The 16307-nt window shown below is 44.7% G+C and overlaps 1 non-coding gene and 1 pseudogene across 1 annotated transcript; one reads left to right on the top strand and one right to left on the bottom strand.

Moving 5' to 3' along the window:
• Nucleotides 1-283: 283 nt before the first annotated feature.
• Nucleotides 284-401, bottom strand: LOC126215590 (5S ribosomal RNA; annotated as a pseudogene).
• Nucleotides 402-15749: 15348 nt separating this feature from the next.
• Trnat-ugu (transfer RNA threonine (anticodon UGU)) lies at nt 15750-15824 on the top strand. The gene has a single exon. It is a non-coding gene; the product is annotated as a tRNA-Thr (tRNA).
• Nucleotides 15825-16307: the final 483 nt, after the last annotated feature.

The raw sequence follows: 16307 nt of genomic DNA, 5'->3' as shown, positions 1-16307 counted from the left end.
TTCCATTGAGTGGCGGCATACCTTCGATGAAAAAATTGGAAGCCTCACCCACAGCAGGTAATGCCATGGCGATAATCTTCTTGGACTCTAAACTCCGTCCGAACAGGCCCCGACCGGCCACCGTGTCATCCTCAGACCACAGGTGTCACTGGATGCGGATGTCGAGGGTCATGTGGTCAGCGCACTGCGCTTACCGCCGTGTGTCAGTTTGCGAGACCAGAGCCGCTACTTCTCAGTCAAGTAGCTCCTCAGTTTGCCTCACAAGGGCTGAGTGCACCCCGCTTGCCAACAGCGCTCGCCATACCGGATGGTCACCCATCCAAGTGCTAACCCAGTCCGACAGCGCTTAACTTCGGTGAGCTGACGGGAACCGGTGCTACCACTGCGGCAAGGCCAATGGCCTTGGACTCTAAAGGGGTTATCTTGTTTGATGTCCTCCATCACAGTCCAACGATCAACTCTGAAGTGTATTGTGCTACCCTCAGGTTGTTGGAGAAACGACATCGTCGGGTTCGTCGCCACAAAAATGCAAAGGAACGTTTCCTTTTCCGTAAGGCACCCGCACCCGAGAGGAGCTCATGAAACTTCATAGGACTCTTCTTCCGCCGGCCCTTGTGACCGAGCGGTTCTAGGCGGTTCAGTCTGGAACCGCGCGACCTCTACGATCGCAGGTTCGAATCCTGCCTCGGGCATGGATGTGTGTGATGTCCTTAGGTTAGTTAGGTTTAAGCAGTTCTAAGTTCTAGGGGAGTGATGACCTCAGATGTTAAGTTCCATAGTGCTCAGAGCCATTTGAACTATTTTTTGACTCTTCTTCCTCATCCACCCCACAGGCCCTATCCCTCACTTTCGTCTTCCATTTGTTGCGCCCAATGGAGGTCGCACTGAGCGGGAAGCGGTACGTGGATGATGGGGAGGTTATTCATACAGCAACACCTTGGCTGCGACGTCGAGTAGTCAAGCAGTATCGTGCAGGCGTATAGGAAATCTCGCTAGGGTGGCGTAAGACCGTAGCATTACGTTGAAAAATATGGTTCCGTAGCACAGATGGTGGGGAATAATATGCTACCGAGCGAGGCGGGGCAGTGATTAGTATACTGGGCTCGCAGTCGGGAGGACGATGGTTCAAACCTCCGTCCTGCCATTCTCATTAGATTATCCGTTACTTCCCTAAATCGCTTCGGGCAAATCATGTTATGGTTCCTCTGAAAAGGCTCTGCCGACTTCCTTCTCCGTCCTTTCCTAATAGGATGGCACCGATACACCGTTGTTTGGTCCCCTCCCCCGAATCAACCAATAATATACTGTACTGCAATCCTGAATAAAAGTACTCTGCTTACAGAAATGAAATGTAGCGCGTTACGTATTGAACGCCCCTTGTTGTAGCAGGTTTCTGAATTGTTTGGATCTCTTCCGGTGAAAGGGTACAGTACCGCACGACATTGAAAATAGGTGCAACACTCTTCGTTGGTTGCGGGCCATCAACCGGCCTCCTCCTCACCAACACATCACTGGCACCGAGGCAGAACCAACTGTCATCAGAAAACTCAACAGACCTCCACCCTGCCCTCCAATGAGCTCTCGCTTGACACCACAGAAGTCGTCAGTGGCAGTGGTTTGAGGTCGGTGGAACCCACGCTGCAGGGAATGTCGCTCGGAGCTGAACTTAAAGAAAGCAGTTTTTAACAGTCCATCGATTCACTGTGGTGGCAACTGCTGCTGAGATTGCTGCTGAAGATGCACCACGATGCGACAGAGCCTTACGCTAAACGCGGTTGTCTTCCCTCTCTCCAGACCCTGGTCGTCCTGCAATCGTACATTCCCGCGACCACGGCTGCCAGCAGTCATGTACAGTGCCTACATTCCTGCCACGTCACTCTGCAGTATCGAAGCAGGAACATCCAACTTCCGGTAGCCATAGTACAAAACTTCGTTCAAACTCAGTTAAATGCTGATAATGGCGTCTTTATCGCATTAAAGGCATTCTTGAGTGACATTAACTCACCACGTACAATCTCAAAGATAAGTAACACTCATGACCGTTACAATATGTATTTAAGGCAAACGTACACTTTTTTTTTTTGTCATCAGTCTACTGACTGGTTTGATGCGGCCCGCCACGAATTCCTTTCCTGTGCTAACCTCTTCATCTCAGAGTAGCACTTGCAACCTACGTCATCAATTATTTGCTTGACGTATTCCAATCTCTGTCTTCCTCTACAGTTTTTGCCCTCTACAGCTCCCTCTAGTACCATGGAAGTCATTCCCTCATGTCTTAGCAGATGTCCTATCATCCTGTCCCTTCTCCTTATCAGTGTTTTCCACATATTCCTTTCCTCTCCGATTCTGCGTAGAACCTCCACACTCCTTACCTTATCAGTCCACCTAATTTTCAACATTCGTCTATAGCACCACATCTCAAATGCTTCGATTCTCTTCTGTTCCGGTTTTCCCCACAGTCCATGTTTCACTACCATACAATGCTGTACTCCAGACGTACATCCTCAGAAATTTCTTCCTCAAATTAAGGCCGGTATTTGATATTAGTAGACTTCTCTGGGCCAGAAATGCCTTTTTTGCCATAGCGAGTCTGCTTTTGATGTCCTCCTTGCTCCGTCCGTCATTGGTTATTTTACTGCATAGGTAGCAGAATTCCTTAACTTCATTGACTTCGTGACCATCAATCCTGATGTTAAGTTTCTCGCTGTTCTCATTTCTACTACTTCTCATTACCTTCGTCTTTCTCCGATTTACTCTCAAACCATACTGTGTACTCATTAGACTGTTCATTCCATTCAGCAGATCATTTAATTCTTCTTCACCATCACTCAGGATAGCAATATCATCAGCGAATCGTATCACTGATATCCTTTCACCTTGTATTTTAATTCCACTCCTGAACCTTTCTTTTATTTCCATCATTGCTTCCTCGATGTACAGATTGAAGAGTAGGGGCGAAAGCCTACAGCCTTGTCTTACACCCTTCTTAATACGAGCACTTCGTTCTTGATCGTCCACTCTTATTATTCCCTCTTGGTTGTTGTACACATTGTATATGACCCGTCTCTCCCTATAGCTTACCCCTACTTTTTTCAGAATCTCGAACAGCTTGCACCATTTTATATCGTCGAACGCTTTTTCCATGTCGACAAATCCTATGAAAGTGTCTTGATTTTTCTTTAGCCTTGCTTCCATTATTAGCCGTAACGTCAGAATTGCCTCTCTCGTCCCTTTACTTCCTAAAGCCAAACTGATCGTCACCTAGCGCATTCTCAATTTTCTTTTCCATTCTTCTGTATATTATTCTTGTAAGCAGCTACGATGCATGAGCTGTTAAGCTGATTGTGCGATAATTCGCGCACTTGTCAGCTCTTGCCGTCTTCGGAATTGTGTGGATGATGCTTTTCCGAAAGTCAGATGGTATGTCGCCAGACTCATATATTCTACACACCAACGTGAATAGTCGTTTTGTTGCCACTTACCCCAATGATTTTAGAAATTCTGATGGAATGTTATCTATCCCTTCTGCCTTATTTGATCGTAAGTACTCCAAAGCTCTTTTAAATTCCGATCCCCTATCTCTTCTAAATCGACTCCTGTTTCTTCTTCTATCACATCAGACAAATCTTCACCCTCATAGAGGATTTCAATGTATTCTTTCCACCTATCTGCTCTCTCCTCTGCATTTAACAGTGGAATTCCCGTTGCACTCTTAATGTTACCACCGCTGCTTTTAATGTCACCAAAGGTTGTTTTGACTTTCCTGTATGCTGAGTCTGTCCTTCCGACAATCGTATCTTTTTCGATGTCTTCACATTTTTCCTGCAGCCATTTCGTCTTAGGTTCCCTGCACTTCCTATTTATTTCATTCCTCAGCGACTTGTATTTCTGTATTCCTGATTTTCCCGGAACATGTTTATACTTCCTCCTTTCATCAATCAACTGAAGTATTTCTTCTGTTACCCATGGTTTCTTCGCAGCTACCTTCTTTGTACCTATGTTTTTCTTCCCAACTTCTGTGATGGCCCTTTTTAGAGATGTCCATTCCTCTTCAACTGTACTGCCTACTGCGCTATTCCTTATTGCTGTATCTATAGCGTTAGAGAATTTCAAACGTATCTCGTCATTCCTTAGTACTTCCGTATCCCACTTCTTTGCGTATTGATTCTTCCTGACTAATGTCTTGAACTTCAGCCTACTCTTCATCACTACTATATTGTGATCTGAGTCTATATCTGCTCCTGGGTACGCCTTACAATCCAGTATGCAGTGGTTTCCATTGCCTTCTGAATCCTCATGTCGTTGATCATTGCTGATTGTTCCGCCTTTGGGGGCAATTTCCCAGCCCTGGGACAAGAGAGTGCCGTGAATCCTCTATCCGCTCCTCCGCCCTCTTTGACAAGGCCGTTGGCAGAATGAGGCTGACTTCTTATGCCGGAAGTCTTCGGCCGCCAATGCTGATTATTTATCAAAATTTAGGCAGTGGCGGGGATCGAACCCGGGACCAAAGATGTTTTGATTATGAATCAAAGACGCTACCCCTAGACCACGGGTCTACACCAAGAAGAAACGCAAATGTTAAACGGGTATTCGTTGGACAAATATATTATACTAGAACTGACATGTGATTACACTTTCAAGCATTTTGGGTGTATAGATCCAGAGAAATCAGTACCCAGAACAACCACCTCTTGCCGTAATAACGACCTTGATACGCCTGGGCATTGAGCCAAAAAGAGCTTGGATGGCGTGTACAGGTACAGCTGCCCATGCAGCTTCAACAGCATACCACAGTTCATCAAGAGTAGTGACTGGCGTGTTGTGACGAGCCAGTTGCTCGGCCACTATTGACCAGACGTTTTCAGTTGGTGAGAGATATGGAGAATGTGCTGCCCAGGGCAGCAGTCGAACATTTTCTGTATCCAGAAAGGCCCGTACAGGATCTGATATATGCGGTCGTGCATTATCCTGCTGAAATGTAGGGTTTCGCAGGAATAGAATGAAGGATAGAGCCACGGGTCGTTTGTTGTTGTTGTGGTCTTCAGTCCTGAGACTAGTTTGATGCAGTTCTCCATGCTACTCTACCCTGTGCAAGCTTCTTCATCTCCCAGTACTTACTGCAACCTACATCCTTCTGAATCTGTTTAGTGTATTCATCTCTTGCTCTCCCTCTACGATTTTTACCCTCCACGCTGCCCTCCAGTACTAAATTGGTGGTCCCTTCTTGCCTCAGAATATCTCCTACCAACCGATCCCTTCTTCTTCTCAAGTTGTGCCACAAACTTCTCTTCTCCCCAATCCTATTCAATACCTCCTCATTAGTTACGTGATCTACCCACCTTATCTTCAGCATTCTTCTGTAGCACCACTTTTCGAAAGCTTCTATTCTCTTCTTGTCCAAACTAGTTATCGTCCATGTTTCACTTCCGTACATGGCTAATATCCATACAAATACTTTCAGAAACGACTTCCTGACACTTAGATCTATACTCGATGTTAACAAATTTGTGTTCTTCAGAAATGATTTCCTTGCCATTGCCAGTCTACATTTGATATCCTCTATACTTCGACCATCATCAGTTATTTTGCTCCCCAAATAGCAAAACTCATTTACTACTTTAAGTGTCTCATTTCCTAATCTAATTCCCTCAGCATCACCCGATTTAATTTGACTACATTCCATTATCCTCGTTTTGCTTTTGTTGATGTTCGTCTTATATCTTCCTTTCAAGACACTGTCCATACCGTTCAACTGCTCTTCCAAGTCCTTTGCTGTCTCTGACAGAATTACAATGTCATCGGCGAACCTCAAAGTTTTTACTTCTTCTCCATGAATTTTTATACCTACTCCGAATTTTTCTTTTGTTTCCTTTACTGCTTGCTCAATCTACAGATTGAATAACATCGGGGAGAGGCTACAACCCTGTCTCACCCCTTTCCCAACCACTGCTTCCCTTTCATGCCCCTCGACTCTTATAACTGCCATCTGGTTTCTGTACAAATTGTAAATAGCCTTTCGCTCCCTGTATTTTACCCCTGCCACCTTCAGAATTTGAAAGAGAGTATTCCAGTTAACGTTGTCAAAAGCTTTCTCCAAGTCTACAAATGCTAGAAACGTAGGTTTGCTTTTCTTAATCTTTCTTCTAAGATAAGTCGTAAGGTTAGTATTGCCTCAAGTGTTCCAACATTTCTACGGAATCGAAACTGATCTTCCCCGAGGTCCGCTTCTACCAGTTTTTCCATTCGTCTGTAAAGAATTCGCGTTAGTATTTTGCAGCTGTGACTTATTAAACTGATAGTTCGGTAATTTTCACATCTGTCAACACCTGCTTTCTTTGGGATTGGAATTATTATATTCTTCTTGAAGTCTGAGGGTATTTCGCCTGTCTCATACATCTTGCTCACCAGATGGTAGAGTTTTGTCATGATTGGCTCTCCCAAGGCCATCAGTAGTTCTAATGGAATGTTGTCTACTCCAGGGGCCTTGTTTCGACTCAGGTCTTTCAGTACTCTGACAAACTCTTCACGCAGTATCTTATCTCCCATTTGGTCTTTATTTACATCCTCTTCCATTTCCATAATATTGTCCTCAAGTACATCGCCCTTGTATAAACCCTCTATATACTCCTTCCACCTTTCTGCCTTCCCTTCTTTGCTTAGAACTGGGTTTCCATCTGAGTTCTTGATATTCATACAAGTGGTTCTCTTCTCTCCAAACGTCTCTTTAATTTTCCTGTAGGCAGTATCTATCTTACCCCTAGTGAGACAAGCCTCTACATCCTTACATTTGTCCTCTAGCCATCCCTGCTTAGGCATTTTGCACTTCCTGTCGATCTCATTTTTGAGACGTTTGTATTCCTTTTTGCCTGCTTCATTTACTGCATTTTTATATTTTCTCCTTTCGTCAATTAAATTCAATATTTCTTCTGTTACCCAAGGATTTCTATTAGCCCTCGTCTTTTTACCTACTTGATCCTCCGCTGCTTTCACTACTTCATCCCTCAGAGCTTCCCATTCTTCTTCTACTGTATTTCTTTCCCCCATTCCTGTCAATTGTTCCCTTATGGTCTCCCTGAAACTCTGTACAACCTCTGGTTTAGTCAGTTTATCCAGGTCCCATCTCCTTAAATTCCCACCTTTTTGCAGTTTCTTCAGTTTTAATCTACAGTTCATAACCGATAGATTGTGGTCAGAATCCACATCTGCCCCTGGAAATGTCTTACAATTTAAAACCTGGTTCCTAAATCTCTGTCTTACCATTATATAATCTATCTGAATCCTGTCAGTATCTCCAGGCTTCTTCCATGTATACAACCTTCTTTTATGATTTTTGAACCAAATGTTAGCTATGATTAAGTTGTGCTCTGTGCAAAATTCTACCACGCGGCTTCCTCTTTCACTTCTTACCCCCAATCCACATTCACCTATTACGTTTCCTTCTCCACCTTTTCCCACTACTGAATTCCAGTCACCCATGACTATTTAAGTTTCGTCTCCCTTCACTACCTGAATGATTTCTTTTACCTCGTCATACATTTCATCTATTTCTTCATCATCTGCAGAGCTAGTTGGCATATAAACTTGTACTACTGTAGTAGGCATGGGCTTTGTGTCTATCTTGGCCGCAATAATGCGTTCACTATGCTGTTTGTAGTAGCTAACCCGCACTCCTATTTTTTTATTCATTATTAAACCTACTCCTGCATTACCCCTATTTCATTTTGTATTTATAACCCTGTAATCACCAGACCAAAAGTCTTGCTCCTCCTGCCACCGAACTTCACTAATTCCCACTATATCTAACTTTAACCTATCCATTTCCCTTTTCAAATTTTCTAACCTACCTGCCCGATTAAGGGACCTGACATTCCACGCTCCAATCCGTAGAACGCCGGTTCTCTTTCTCCTGGTAACACGTCCTCTTGAGTAGTCCCCGCCCGGAGATCCGAATGGGGGACTATTTTACCTCCGGAATATTTTACCCAAGAGGACGCCATCATCATTTAATCATACAGTAAAGCTGCATGACCTCGGGAAAAAATACGGCTGTAGTTTCCCCTTGCTTTCAGCCGTTCGCAGTACCAGCACAGCAAGGCCGTTTTGGTTAATGTTACAAGGCCAGATCAGTCAATCATGCAGACTGTGGCCCCTGCAACTACTGAAAAGGCTGCTGCCCCTCTTCAGGAACCACATGTCTGTCTGGCCTCTCAACGGGTCGTAACACATCTGAAATGTAACGTCTACTGTTCAAAGTGCCGTCAATGCGAACAAGAGGCAACTGAGACGTGTAACCAATGGCACCCCATACCATCACGCTGGGTTATATGCCAGTATGGCGATGACGAATACACGCTTGCAATGTGTGTTCACTGCGATGTCGCCATACACGGATGCGACCATCATGATGCTGTAAACAGTACCTGTATTCATCCAAAAAAATGACGTTTTGCCATTCGTGCACCCAGGTTCGTCTTTGAGTACACGATCGCAGGCGCTCCTGTCTATGATGAAGCGTCAAGGATAACCGCAGCCATGGTCTCCGAGCTGATAGTCCATGCTGCTGGAAACGTTGTCGAACAGTTCGTGCAGATGGTTGTTCTCTTCCAAACGTCCCCATCTGGTGACTCAGGGATCGAGACGTGGCTGCACGATCCGTAACGGCCATGCGGATAAGATGTCTGTCATCTCGACTGCTAGTGATACGAGGCCTTTGGGATCCAGCACGGCGTTCCGTATTACCCTCCTGAACCCACCGATTCCATATTCTGCCAACAGTCATTTGATCTCGACCAACGCGAGCAGCAATATCGCGATACGATAAACCGCAATCGTCATAGGCTACAATCCGACCTTTATCAAAGTCGTAAACGTGATGGTACGCATTTCTCCTCCTTACACGAGGCATCACAACAACGTTTCACCAGGCATCGCCGGTAAACTGCTGTTTGTGTATGAGAAATCGGTTGGAAACTTTCCCCATGTCAGCTAGTTGTAGGTGTCGCCACCGGTGCCAACCTTGTGTGGATAGTCTGTAAAGGTAATCATTTGCATATCAAAGCATCTTCTTTCAGTCGGTTAAATTTCGCGTCTATAGCACGTCATCTTCGTGGTGTAGTAATTTTAATGGGCAGTAGTGTATTTGCATCCTCATAGTGGCGCTACTAGCTACCTCCGTGAAATTTGAAGAGAGATATTTTTCATTTGTAAAAACACGCCTACAACCTATTTTTATGTCGCACAACTCCTCTTTGGCGCTGTGGTTGTTTCGTCAGTGTATTTTATGCATAATTTTGTTGAGAGTCGATGTAAGTGCTATTACCCCAAAATCCTGTCGAAATTAGAACACAGAAATCTAATAATAGTTATTTCTAGTGGCACATCGATATGTATCAAAACTCACCTATGTTGCACATACTTATTAATTAATCTGTCTTTAATTTGTACAGATAGGTAGCATATCAGTCTTGGAATGTGTCTGTCAGCTGAACAAGTGAAAAACCGTTATATTCCGTCTCTCTCTGATGTTATAGAGAAATTCGTATGTCGTCCTACCAGCGGCTTATTTCGCGACAGTTGTAATAAACGAACTTCTATTAATTTTTTTATGTTGGCCTGAGTTCCTGCAACGGCCTTGTCACAGTGGATACACCGGTGCCCGTGAGATCACCGAAGTTGATAGCGTGATCACATCTGCACATCAGAAGGGTCGCCATTTGCAAATATACTGTTTCCCGTGGAACACCCTGTACAATCACCTACAATGCATGATTCACGGTCGTACAGTAGATGCCACATTTGAAAGTACTTGACTGCGATGAATTTTATTGTTAAAACAAATGTGCCCATTGCTGCTCTAGTCCAGTAAGATGGTAGACGTCACAAGCCACGTTAAGGCGGGCAATGCCGAGTGGGCGTGTCCGCGGGATTGAGACGCTACACGGAACACCGGCCTACCGGGCCCGCCCACGCCGGTACACACACACACACACACACACACGCACACGCACGCACTTCCAGCGCGACGGGTGCGTGCGCGCGAACGCACACACACGCACATTCACGCGCACCGAGTCACACGCCACGCTGCACCACGGCGGGCCACAAAAGCCGACCGGACAAGCGGTAACTCAAGCGGGTGCGAATAAATCTCTGGACCGGCCGAGCACGGAACACGCGGCCGATGGAGACAGCGACACATGGCGACGGCAGCAGAGAGAGAGAGAGAGAGAGAGAGAGAGAGAGAGAGAGAGAGACGCAGCTCAGAAAAGGAAAGCGACCGCCCTTTTTACATATATATTCGAGAGGACTTAACAATATCGATAAATCACAGTGGGAAAGAAGGGGCGGGGAGAGGGGAGCGGAGAGCTAGCTAGCGGCTTCCGGGGACCAGTGGGTGGAGAGGGGAGGGTGAGTGGAGAGGGGGTAGTGACAGAGAGAAGAGGTGGTGGGGGAGGTAAAGTTGCAAAGGTGCGGGTTTTGTTATCTCGCGTGTATCGCGTTCGGTGCAAGCTCGGAATTGAACTAAGACGTAAAGGATGGAGCCGCGAACTGCTTTGGGAACTGGTAGGTGGTGATGGTGAGGTGGGGGAGGGGGAAATGGAGAAGAGGGCTGTAAGCACAACTCGTAGTGGGAGCAGAAGTAGAACTGTAGGAGACGTCTACCGTACTTACACATCGTTCTACTTCTATATACTCGTAGATACCGGGCTGTTTCAACTGAACTGCAAGTAGTCACAGAGTTGCAGTGTGGGCTGCAATCACTTGCTAGCTATTCTAATGCGTTAATGCGGAACCGATTTACACTGGAAAAAAATAATTCGAATTCTTGCTCACAAAGTGTAAATTTGGTGCTGTCAATGCAAGAAAGACATACAGGAACGCAGATTAGGAAACAATTTTAGAGTAACACGTTTAGTATTTTTGCCTTTTCTGTGTCATCCTCCGTTTCAGAGCCATTTAAGTCACAGAGTATCCGATCAGACGGCTTCGAACCCTTTGCTAATTTAACGTAAGACCATAACTTCTTAGTATTTTTTGCGTAGTCGGTAGATACAATTTTATTTCAAATCCTTTGAATGCTTCACACTAATCATGCATGGCCCTCTTTACGCACGCTAATTTTGGCCTCGTTGGCGGCTTTGCCTCCGTTTAAGCTTTCAGTTAAGCCCCCTTTGCTTTCGCAGCAACTTCCTGACACTACTGTCTAACCACATTGAGTCTTTTCCACTTCACACAATTTTGCTCGGCACATACGTTTCTAAAGCGAATAGTACTTGCTCTTCAACTTTGTCCATTTGTGCTCAGCATTGTCAGTGCCAGAGATGAAATTTTCATGTTGACCTGTCAGACACTGTGATATATGTGTCTTGTCGCTTTGCTAAACATAACATTCGTACTGTAACTGATTACTCTACACCAATCATCAGAAAACTTTTGGTCGTTAGAGCACCGGTTTCGGTCAGCAATGACCGTCTTCAGATCTGCAGCAAAAATGGGAAATGAAACCCAACTAGTGAACAGATTAAGTCTTAGAAGAATAAATTTTGCCGTAATGAAAAATTATTACTTTCATGGACATGAAAACATAGGCTTAAAATATGACGAGGCATACCTGTTTTATACCATGTCGTAATGAAATTAAGCCATGGTGCCTTCGTCACTAGATATACACAAAATCTGCAAAGCATATTTGTCAGTTATGAGAATTTTACAGTATGTAATAAATGAAGAGTACAACAGGTCAAGTATACAGCGGGTTTGCCAAATGTGTAAGTTGTTACAGTGATAAAGGTGTATTAATTGAAAACACGAATGAAGTTAAATTTAAAATTGTTAGAAGAAAATGGTTAAATGATGACACATGAATTTTCCCTATTTCTTGGCATACAATATGTGGAATATTTCAAATAACTTCCGGGAATTCAGCCAGGTAACACTTTCAGCGACCGCCGATATTTCGGCGGGAGAACACCCCGCCATTTTCAAGGCAAACTGCAACGGACAGGCGGCGTGCATGCAAATTTAATACCTCGGTTCTGCGACAGAAGCAGGAAAGATAACACACACACTGAACACTAGTGCCACCAAAGATGACCAAAGTCAGAGCTATCGATAGTGAGACTATGAATTCACAGGTGAGGCAGCATTGACTCTGTTCCTCTGTTTTTTGACAAGGGAGAGAGCCGGATTCCAAACAGAGTTTAAACAGAAACCTCCATCCCTGTTAACGAGGTTGCTCGCTAGTTTAATCTCAACTGCCTCCTTAATGACACTGTCCCAATAGCTGGACGTGCATGCCAATATCTCGGTGTTATTATATAACATGGGGTGACCAGTATCCAAGCAATGTTCGGCAATAGCAGATCTATTTGGCTGCTGTAATCGTGTGTGCCGTTTATGCTCAGTACATCTGTCCTCCACGGTCCTGATAGTTTGACCAATATATGCCATACCGCAGCTACAGGGAATACGATACACACCTGCCTTACGCAATCCAAGATCATCCTTAACGGAACTCAAAAGTGCTCTAATTTTAGATGGAGGTCGGAAAACACATTTCACATCGTATTTCCGTAAAATACGACCGATCTTATTGGACGTGTTTCCTACGTAAGGCAAAAAGGCAGTAGACTTAGGTGTTGACTCAGAATTATCATCAATCACCCGATGTACAGTTGGTCGATAGCGCAACGCACGTTCAATCTGTCTATCACTATAGCCATTTTGACGAAATGTAACTTCAAGATGGGACAGCTCAGCTGGCAAAGTCTCAGCGTCAGAAACGACATGTGCCCTGTGTACCAAGGTACGAAGTACCCCTTCACGCTGAGCCGAATGGTGACAACTATTAGCTTGTAAGTACAAATCGGTGTGAGTACGTTTCCTGTAGACTGCATGTCCCAATGATCCATCATCCTTCCTCCTAACCAACACGTCGAGAAAGGGAAGGCAACCATCCTCTTCCACCTCCATCGTAAAACGAATGTTCGGGTGGATCGAGTTCAGATGTTCTAGAAAGACATTCAAATTTTCCCTACCGTGAGGCCAAACAACGAAGGTATCGTCAACGTATCTAAAGAAACAGGCGGGTTTTAAAGGCGCCGACTCCAATGCACGTTCCTCGAAGTCTTCCATAAATAAATTTGCGATCACAGGAGACAACGGACTACCCATCGCAACTCCATCTGTCTGCTCGTAATACTGGTCATTAAATAAAAAGTAAGTGGATGTCAACACATGCCTAAAGAGATTAGTTAAATCAGCACCAAACCTGGCTTCAATTAACCGCAACGAATCAGACAGAGGAACACGAGTGAAGAGAGAGACCACATCGAAACTCACTAAAATATCAGAGTCATTCAGCCTCAGTCCCTCCAAACGACGTAAAAAATCAGCTGAGTTCCTGATATGATGTTCACACTGTCCTACTTGTGGACTCAACAGAGAAGCAAGATGCTTGGATACACGATATGTCGGAGCGCCGATGTTACTCACTATAGGACGGAAAGGAACCCCTTCCTTATGAACCTTTGGAAGGCCATATAACCTAGGGGGAACGGCACTATAGGTGTTAAGCCTCTTGATTGTGTCCTGCGAAAAACCACTTTTCTTCAAGAGGCTGTTGGTCTTTCTCTCAACACTTTTCGTGGGGTCAGCATCGATTCTGCGATACGCTGAATCAGATAGTAAACGTTGCATCTTTTGTACATAATCAGGTTTATTTAAAACAACGGTGGCATTGCCCTTGTCAGCAGGTAAAATAACAATACTGGGATCAACTTTGAGAGAGCGTAAAGCAGCCCTCTCTGCTGCTGTTACATTACTCTTGGGTGGACGAGCCCTAGTCAAAACACGGCATGCCTCCCTCCTAACTTCCTCTGCAGCGTCAGGAGGTAGTTTGCAAACTGCCTGTTCAATTGAACTAATAAAATCAACTACCGGCAAATTCTTCGGAGTGGGTGCAAAATTTAAACCCTTCCCTAGCACGGATAAGGTTGCGTCGTCAAAAGATTTCTCTGTGAGATTTATCACAGAACGTCGAGATATAACATCCGACTCCGCGCGATGAAAACGTTCAAACTTTGCCAAATGCCGGGCAGTAACGGAGTTGTACTCCCAGTCAGCTTGGGTCCATGAGGCACCGTCCAACCAATCCCAAGTGAAATCAGACACTTCAGATGCAACCATTAAATGAAAACGATACAATTCTTTGGAAACAGAATCCAAACGTCGACGAGTAAAACGAATCCTTTCGCGAACAAGAGCCAAGCCAGCACGTTGCTTGATATGTGGAATAATACGAAATCCTGGCAAAATTAAAATGTAAACCTCTAGAGGCTCTTGCGGTCGTTTTAGCTAAAAGTAGTTACATAAACAAGAACAAGCTTATGGAATCAATTAAATAACATGAAGTTGGTAGAATAACTACGGAAAGCATATGTGCAGAGTTACAGTAGCGACATCTAATGGCATGGAGAATAGGTACGACAGTACATTAACGACTGCCTATTTTAGGCGGATAATGAGCCCCCACGTTTGATATCCAGTCGTAAAAGCACTTGGAAAACTCTCATCATCCTTTCCAAGATGCTCATGAGACTCACGGACACTATTGACCCGATTTTTCTTGTGCTTCTCTGTCAGCTGTTTTGGAAGCCATCTCGCGCACGGTTCCGGTATCCCAGACTTTCTGTGGGTGTCCCGTAGAAGAGAGGTCTGGAGAGTTGTAGGAACGTAGCAGAAATTTCATTCACTTGAATCGGCGGTCTTTACGATGTTTCGTCGATCCCCTGCACCAACCCATCATTCAAACAGGAAGGTCTTCTACTCCAATGTTCGTCATTAACATTCGTTCTGGCTCCACTAAACTCACTGATTCTGTTCGTAACAACTACGCCGTTGACAGTACTGATTTGCGAAAAACTTTCGGTATGTGATATTCCTTACGTGAGTAAGAAGCAGATAACAGCACGTGGCTCGCACTTTACTGAATCTCTTACCAACACCTTTGACGCAACTGTACAAGTGACGTGAGTTTACATAATACCATGTCCCTGCGATGCTCCCTCTGGTCAGGGGGATCCCCCACCAACACTCAGTGTTGCCAACCCTTAAAATACCATTGCTCGTTACTGTCACAGTACACTTCCTTTCTGAACATGCCTCGTATGTGAGTGCAACCTTGCAGTCTAAATACCCTGTCACGATATCCGAATCAACATTTTTGTATAATCCAAAACATTCTGAGGCGTTAAACTTCATATTACCACGGTCGCCGTCACTAACCTTATCCGCACCCGAGCAACGACTGTCAATCTGACCGCTACGAAACCAGGTAACGGAAGAGTTTTATTTCAACCAACAGTAGAAGAATTTAATCAAAATTAAACTCATGATATCATATCTATACTTTTAACTATATATATGACGGTAATATCTGTTCCCGAAAGAACAGTTATCGTGGATGACCATGCAGCTTTGCTAGAAATGAAATGATAATTAAATAGACACCCTAGCTGCAAGCAGGCGTTGATACACTTCATTGGGGACATGTTGAAAATGTGTGCCCCGACCGGGCACGCTATGCCCGAACTCGTACGGGACTTGGTAGATTAATCTGCCACGAGTAATGAGTATGATGCAAACATCTACTAGGCGCACTACGAATGTAGTGTTGTGGACATGTTGGGAATGTGGATCTCACGGGGAGCGTGCAAGGGATAAGTCCTTGCAGACGCACTATCCTCTGTGCCCGCGGTGGCTCAGATGGATAGAGCGTCTGCCATGTAAGCAGGAGATCCCGGGTTCGAGTCCCGGTCGGGGCACACATTTTCAACATGTCCCCAATGAAGTGTATCAACGCCTGCTTGCAGCTAGGGTGTCTATTTAATTATCATTTCATATCTATACTTGTCTGCTCGTGCTGTGGATACTGTGATAGGTCGCGACACCTAAAATTAGTTTTCGGAGGAGTTAAGTACATTCGATACTTTTCAGTCAAATTTTTGTATTTCATTTTGAAAGGGATACTTTACAGTACTTTACTATGTATTCCCATGTACATCCATGTTCAGCAATTCTGTAACGGCATTACGATCACTGATTCCCTGTTATACACTGAGTGGAAAAGTTTGGATCAGTCACCAGCAGGTCAAGATGTTATCTTCACGAGTTTGTCCGCTGATGAAATGCTCAAAGTAATATCAGACCATTCACACAAGGTAGGCGCCGGTGGCGACACCTACAACGTGCTGACATGTGAAAAATTTCCAAACCGATTTCTCATACACAAACAGCAGTTGACCGGC

This window comes from Schistocerca nitens, chromosome 12 (assembly GCF_023898315.1).
Source record: "Schistocerca nitens isolate TAMUIC-IGC-003100 chromosome 12, iqSchNite1.1, whole genome shotgun sequence".
In the NCBI taxonomy this organism is placed as follows: domain Eukaryota; kingdom Metazoa; phylum Arthropoda; class Insecta; order Orthoptera; family Acrididae; genus Schistocerca; species Schistocerca nitens.
This window is presented reverse-complemented; position numbering and strand designations above follow the sequence as displayed.